This window comes from Pararge aegeria, chromosome 8 (genome assembly GCF_905163445.1).
Source record: "Pararge aegeria chromosome 8, ilParAegt1.1, whole genome shotgun sequence".
Lineage (NCBI taxonomy): Eukaryota > Metazoa > Arthropoda > Insecta > Lepidoptera > Nymphalidae > Pararge > Pararge aegeria.
The window spans coordinates 6,355,945-6,364,463 of NC_053187.1; positions in this window are offsets into that span (position 1 = coordinate 6,355,945).

The window sequence follows — 8,519 nt, forward strand, 5'->3', positions numbered from 1 at the left end:
TATCTGTTTATATTATTAATCTGTCGTAGCTATGATATGCATACGGAATTAAGCACAGACTAAACTATGGAGGGTAGAGGTAGACTAAACCTATGGAGGGTAGAGGTAATGATGACATTAAATTTTTTAACTCGGCATACTTCAATTCATCTACGATTGCTACATTCACACAATTATTTAGCGCAACAACTGGACTGGTTGAAAAAGTGTCCAGTTGTTGCGCATTATCGACTAAAGTAATTAATTATTGAGAATTTCAACAACTTACGTTGTACAAAATATTGTGGTAAATATAACCTTACTTCCTTGTATCTCCATACTTCCTTGTTTATTTTTCAAGCCTACTCTAACAATATTTATATTTGGCGCTTCTTTTAAGAGTTACCCTGATGCAAATGTGGCGCCCTAATTTAATACATTTTGACGACACTTTTTCATATACACAGATGACTCTCCTTACCTCTACCCTCCATACGCTTAGGCCAGGCCTAATGTCAGTCGTCTGATTCTATGACGTTCTCTGTATATGTTCTATGATCTGTTTGAATACCATAGACTTTACTTCTATTCTATTATTTATCGGAGGTTTATCTTATCGATTCATATCTCTACTTTCTACTAGCTGAACAGGCTTTAACGAGGCGCTTTAAATAAAAACTTAAAATAATTGTGCTGATTTGAAGCGCGCGAATGTTCTACGATAGGGTTGCAACGGATATTTTGTCGATAGATTCGTCAGATTAAAAAAATATTGAAACAACGATTGTTACAGGTTTCCATCTGAACATTAAAATCATTATGGTTACGCAATATGAATGTTGTATACCATAAAGAAATACCGTACCATACACATACATAATATTATACCTACTTATATCTCAGTAGCTAATATTTCTGTTTACTTTTCATTACTTCGTTCAACCCTTTTTTTCTTATTTCGTGGAACAATAAGTCTAATATTTTAAATGGAGTTAAACAAAAGTATATTTTTTATATAACACACAGATATGATTTTTAATCCATTTGTATTATTTAGATTTTAAAAAGCAAATTGTTCACTCGATCGCTTTAGTTACACACAAATGACGTTACGTGGTTTGATGAGACTTCGCGGCAATTTTAAAAAGATATTTTAAAGACAGTTTTTTTGGTATATTATACTGTATATTACTGTACGGTACAAAATAATAAACATATTTTTTATGGTTACATTAAGCACTATAATTAATTTATAATACAAACTAAAAAGTAGTCAGATACCCTATTTTAAGAGATATGGTTAAATATAACACGTCAATTCATTATCAAATTAATAAGAGACTACCTCATCAAATAAGCCAACCCTGGCAGTCTGATTAAGCGTACGCTTGGTACCTATGGCCGTTATCGAGTACGGAAATACAAACACATCACAAACAGACATCTTAACAGACAACTTAGACAGAGTTAAGGCTCAATTTTGCCTACAATTCTTTAGCTCCTACTTGTGAATCGTTTGTAAAACAAATCAAAAGTACAGTAGGCTAAGCATAGGTCTTCCCTTTTGAGAGTTTCAACTCTCTCAGCTTCTTCAATGCGGGTTATAGAACGGATATAGGCGTATTTTCAAATAAATTAATTCTTTAAAACAAAATCGTGTCAATTGTGGAAAGAATATAAAATACTGGATACAAAAAAAAAACACAGTCACATACTTATTTCATTTTTATTACCAAAAATTTATTAAAAATCATTCAACTTAGCTTGCTTAATCTAAATCTACTGAAGTAAACTAACTTCTACCCTTACACACTAAACACTTATTCATTATGGATGTTGAAATACTGGCAGTGGAAAAATACAAATTTTCTTGATTATATTATAACTATTCAGCTATTGTGTAAACATGACCATTATATGTGTGTACTTACTTGTGTACGACTATATTTGAAAAAATTAATATTATTGAATTGATTTGGCTGTTTTAATAAATGATTTTGTTTATTATTAAAGCGTTAGTAAATTGTAAGCAAGGTTACCTACTGGTAGTCATCTAATATGTATTTACAAAATTGCACACTAACATAAAACTATCCTAATTTATCCGACATTATTTTGAAGTAGGTAGGTACTAAGGTATAATCTATTTTCTGTACTTTTATCAATATAATTAATCGAGCCGTTACAGTCTATTTTTATTAACTTACAAAAGATCTTTCTACTAAAGGTAAACTTCAACACTTTATCCTTAACAGATGGATGTGTGACTCTCTTGGACAGTTAACTATCAATTTTATTTAATAATACCTTTGATTAATTACTACAACTATTCAAACCGAAAGTTTATTATTATAATTCAGTGTTTAATCCAAAAACCACGTTTCCTACCTTACTCTCTCGCTTTCTACTTTATGATGAGGTTTATTCTTTACCTTATAAATCTTAAAATAAAAAGAAACCCACATTTTTTTAAGATGAGTTCAATTTACAAATTGTGCTACTAGTTTTTCTCGCTTTACATCAGGAGGGTTGGATGGTAAAAGAAAAACATAATACTCTTATTCAATTAACATGTAGGACAGACTACAACGACATGAGCTAAATCACAAACGTGACGTGACGTCTTTAGTGGGATAGAGAATTCCATCCATTCTCTATTCGTTGAGCACTGTGTTCAACTCTAGTCCTTTTAACTCTACGTGCTGCTTGAGTAATTTGACAATTGTATCGTCGGTCTAATATCAGAATTCGCAATATATAAAAATAGGAACGTAAATACTCTTTTAGTAATCAAATAAATCGTTTGATACTAAATCATCCAATCAATTAATCTAAATAAGAACATAAAAGTAAAAATAAACTTATTTTTGGGATAAACTATGACTGAAAAATGATGCTCTAGGTTTGAGAAAACACCCATCTTATTCCGAATTCTGATAATAAGTTTTTGTTGTAGCATACTTCTCGCTTCTAACTCTACTACACGCAGTCTATTTCGCCCTCTACAACGCAAAAACTGAAGTCCTACGATATGGCCCATGATTCTGTATGGCATTAAAGACTGTATATATATGCACAAAATACATTTTAAGATGGCTAATGTGACTACTTTTGGAGGGTTGATACATAGAAAAGACGTCAATTTTTTGTTATGTTAACAAATTTGTTTACATTTAAATGCCACAATGATCAAGGGCCACTTTTTATAACTTTGAAAACTCTTTCAATCTTGAATGAATTAAGATTTGTGAGTCCCGAATGCTTTTACATTTATCGGTCTAATTCTTTGTAAAGTCGGTTCTTTTTTATAACTGAGTAATGTAACTGGTTTTTATCAAAAGTGTTTTGAAATTAGTTGCGTTTTATATTTTTTCTATTACAGATATGTAAAATCGCGAACCCAGAGCTAGAATCAGTCATAAAAAAGAACCTTTAACAAACAGATTACATATGCTATATCTGGTGTACACAAATCTCTAAATAATACTAAATTGGCATGATGAAAGTAGTGCCATTCTTTTCACTATGTTCTTTATGGAAAAGGATAAAGCTAGACTTTTTAGATACCCGAGATCAGTGAACTAACGCTGCACAGCCATATCAACGGCTTGTGTTCAGATTAACACTTCTTGTTTTGTAATTATACACTTGATAATTTAAGCCGATAAATGTAAAATCATTCCTACCGCTTTTTCTCGTCTTGCACAAAAACCAATAGCGTCATACAAAAAGCGTCATATCACAGTTTTTTCTAATCTAATTTATTTAGGTGAATTATTTTACTGTTGTAATATCGATAGCCAATTAATTCCTCTTTCATTTAAATAATAAAACACTCCTGTTCGTGACATCACAAACATTTCCATTTAAAAGAGATTAAAGGTCCAGTTAAGGTTGCTCTGTCATTGTTTATCTTCATATATCAATGGACGATGGATATTGCTGGACATATATTTTTTGTTGATTTCTACATTCTATGCCCTTATGCCAATTGTATCCAGCTATTGTTCGAAGGCTTTTGTCTTTAGATACTGAGACTATTAATATTAATTATATTTTATTTTTCAAAAAGTTCTCCACAATCTATAGAACGATGCATGAACTAAAAAGCTTCTAAGATATCCAAACGGTTTTTAAAATAACATTTTAATGTCTAGTTCTACAAATTGGAATTTGTGTGCAATAGATATTAATAATACGGTCTAACAAAACCTTAATTTTTTTACTTGTGTTGTAAATTTTAATTAGTTAGGTGCTATTTACAAAAAAAAATCACAACCAATTCTACTAGACATTTGCACCATGTACCCAAATTTAGAAATATTAATTTACTTCATAGCACATATAACTACATTATTATTTTTTATTGCTCTAAAATAACACCATGATAAAAAAAAAAATTTGGCGGCTAAAATTAACGAAAAATTAAAAGAAACACTCGCTGTCGATTTTGCTACTTATTTCAAATTAACTTAGTTATTCTGTAACTTAGTACCTATAAAATATCTTGAGAGAGATGTGTGAATTCAAGTATCAGATATTTAAATAATACATTATTATAATATAAACAGGCTATATCTCCTTTATTTTTTTTAATACAGAAATTGTATAGTATTAATCGCAACATAAACTCACTTTCTTATACAGCATCAATTGCCTTGTTCACCAGACAGATATATTTCATACATAAGTATTATTCGTCACTTAGCTAACAAACTAAAGTTTTCAGGGCAAAAAAGCTCTCATTACCATATTATGCAAAAATGCAAAAATCAAATAGAATTAATATTGCTAAGAAAAACTTTTCTTATCTATGTAATTAAGTATTGTGAAAGTTATATCTATATATATAAAAGAAAGATGTGTTACCCATAACTCAAGAACGGCTAGACCAATTTTTATAATATTTAATTTTTTGGATTCCTCTTAGACCGGAATAGGATAATAAGTATTCATTCAAAAAAAATGATCCGCGGTACGAAGTTCGCCGGGACAACTAGTTTATAATAAATATCTATTCTAATATATACATACGTTCATACCTTTATTTGTGTAATGATTAGGTAAATATAGTTTGTTTTGTCCATGTAAGTTTATTATAACTGTGCACCATCCACTTTAGATCTTTTAATAGGCTTCGAACGGCTAGGCTTCTTTAAAAGACCAGTCTTAGTGATAAGAGGCGTTATCAAAACCCAAAAAATATTTCTGTTTTATTTGTATTGTTTCTCTGTTTTTAGTTGCAATTATTTTTTCTATTCTATTCTTTAGTTTTAACAATAAAGGCAGGTTCATCGTACGGTTTTTGTATAAAATAATATGAGAGCTGTTTATTGTAGCTCCTAAAACTAATTTGACTTGCGCGGTATTGTTAGCGGTTGGCTAAGCAACAAAACTAACTACGTGGTGGAGAAAGACAGTGCCTGGTGTGAGATTTACTATCTACGTTTACTTATACGATGGCGTTAAAGTTATCTACGATTTATATGGTATTTAAAGATCTCCTATGACAATATTGTTTTCCAGTATTGTAACTAGATCGAATAATTAAACGTAGGTAGGAGAAAGCTCACTTTGGGCGCCCAGTTCTAACTGTCTTTTTACCTCGCAGGCAATTAACATCAAAGTTTCTTCACACTAGTTATCATAGACGTTGGCCTAACTTTTGTACGAACTGCGATCTCATCATAGCTCGTCTTCGCATCAAATAGAACGTCGGCACATTATTTCACCAAATGGTATCAAGATACGGATGCCAATGTTTGGAGATTGACCTTAATGAAAAGGTTGCTTGGAAGCATCCGGCTCCGCTTTCATTACTCGCAAGATAGAAAAGTGCATCTTAAAATGTAAAATGTAAATTGTTGATGTTGGAAAAGAGCAACTGAGTTTCTTGCCGTCTTCTTCACAGCAGAATCTGCCTTCCGAACCGGTGGTACAGTCACTACAAACAGACAGACTTGACGTTTCAAAAGTGCTTATATTAGGCCTACTTGAAATAAATGAATTTTGAATTTACAAGGGAAACCTACTTTGATGCTTCGGGTGGAATATGTAATTCCACCTTCCACTAGTTACGCATGAGTTTGGTAGATATACAGTAATCTTAACTACCATTCCCTATGTTGCTTAGTCGCCTTAGCTAAGGCGCCGCGCTAATAGTCAGTGGGTTGAGTTTCGTACAGTAATGCCCATTTACACTAAACCTATGAAACGCTTGTATGGGATTTGGGTGATGCGTGGAGAAAAAACCGTTTCACCAATTCTTAGATGATGCCTAACGACGTTAGGTGCCATCTAAAGTTACTACGCAGATTCAGCTGTGTGTACGGAACACGGTAACTGACATTAGACAAATAACGTAAAAATTTTGGTTTTTTAAACAACCTTAAATCCATACGAAAAATATGATAATACAAACAGAAAATACCACACCTCGCGGCAAGAATCATAAGTGAAAGGTAAATGTATGCCTAGGATTCTTCTAAAGCGTTACTTAATTAGACATCCCCATGTTCATTGTTAGTGAAAACGGGCATAAAGGTACCATCAAAGTGTCGATCGCGATGGTTTCTGATTGGCTGTAATCATTTGATATAGGTACAACACGCATTTAAACGGGCTTACTTAAAAAATCTGCCAGTAAAAACAATGGCGATGGTCACTAGTAACGTGATGAGGTCACTAGATAACGAAGGTCACGTGCGAATATGAGAAAACTTATTCGGCCCAACAATAATAATTAAAAAAGTTTGGATATTTTTGCTAACCAATAATGCCATCTTTATTTTTAATAAAGTCCCCAGTAACATTTATGTATTGATACCAGTTATGAATTAATAAAGGTTTTGCGCGGGGCCTCTATTTTGGTAAAAAATAAAAATGGCAGACATTTTGAAAGCCAGGCTCTACACTAAAATATGAAACTACTTTGAGCCGTATACTATACTGTCCTAGTTACTCAAAAAAGATCAATGATTATCAATATTTAACTATACTGTTATTTATTGAAATTGTTACGCTCAAAGGAGAAGGTCCATTTGAGTGGAACTTGTGCAGAACATATACAAAAAACATAGCACCGTAAACGTAATTGAAAATAATGAAACTTCTATAAAACTCTAATTAAAAACATCGTCACATGCGCGATATCTTTTTTGTTATACAACGGCCTTTTTCTATGCATCTTTTTTTGCTCTCATCTAAAGTTAGATGCCCAAGTATGACCTTGAAATTTCACACCCAATAAAAAAAAGCATATTTTAAAAATATTTCTCGTTAGTACAAGTATTTTGAAGTTTAGCTGGTTTAAGAAACGACAGAATGATTGATCGTTCGACTTCAAAACGCTTTGTACCTACATGAATACGTTTACGCAAATCGACCTACAACACAAAAATTTGTGAAAAAAATACTGCACAGTATTGGAAACCTCCTTGAAAAAATATAGGCATAGAGGTCTAATACAAAAACAAAATAATGCTACGTTTCTAAGTAAAAAATATATAAGTGTCAACCTAATTTTAAGGTTGCAAATGATTTTTATTATATAACTTGTTGTAGGACCTCGCAAACACAGTATTTTGGACTGTCTCCTTTTCATGTGAGATATAAAATTAACTCCCATCGAATGAATCCACACATTTTTATTGAATGCATGGACAAATTAAAGGGGGGTTGGTTGTAAGTACCCAATTCGGCTGAGATAATGTATGACAGACTTAAAAGCTGCCAGCGTCAACATATAAAATGCACAATATTAAGTAAATATATACAAAGCGGTGGGATTTATTTAATATACCCTTTACGGTTCTTGCTACTATAGTCATGCGTTTGTAATAATAAAGGTTTGCACGAAGACATATTTAGTTATATACTATACATGAATAACTACCACCTACTTTATATAAGAATCATGTAATACATAAATCAGTTAATAATCGATACCTCTAAATACTCGTAACCAATATTCGATGCGAACAATACTCAAGGTTAGTTCTAGAATGGGGTACTACGCATAAGAGCTATTACAGTATTAATGATGCTGAAATACTTTACTTTACCAATGGGGACAACAATTACTATGGGCAAAGCAACAAAATGTGTCTGTTAATGTTAATGTGAGGTAATTACAATTAGTGTAGAACATTTTTTTCTGAAGTTACTTCTATGTGAACACTAAAATATAGGATACATGATTATAAAGATTTCTACAATCTCTCTATTTCTAAAATCTAGTATTAGTTGTAGTATTTTTGGTGGTTTCTTAGTACCCCAGTTCAAAATTACCTTGCTAGTACCTCAAAATATATGTTTTCGTGCAAGTCCGTCCACTACACACAATTCCATATGTCTGATACCAACCAAACCTATTGCATCAGTTAAAATAACTAAAATAAAATTTCGTATCGTAATACTAAAAATATTTGATTTATAGCTTTGAAAATTTAGTTAAGTTACAATTACAAAAATAATTACGAGATCTTGTAGCGTGAGAAATATAAGCTACCTGGCAAGGTTGCTTTTGATAAAGCGTATAT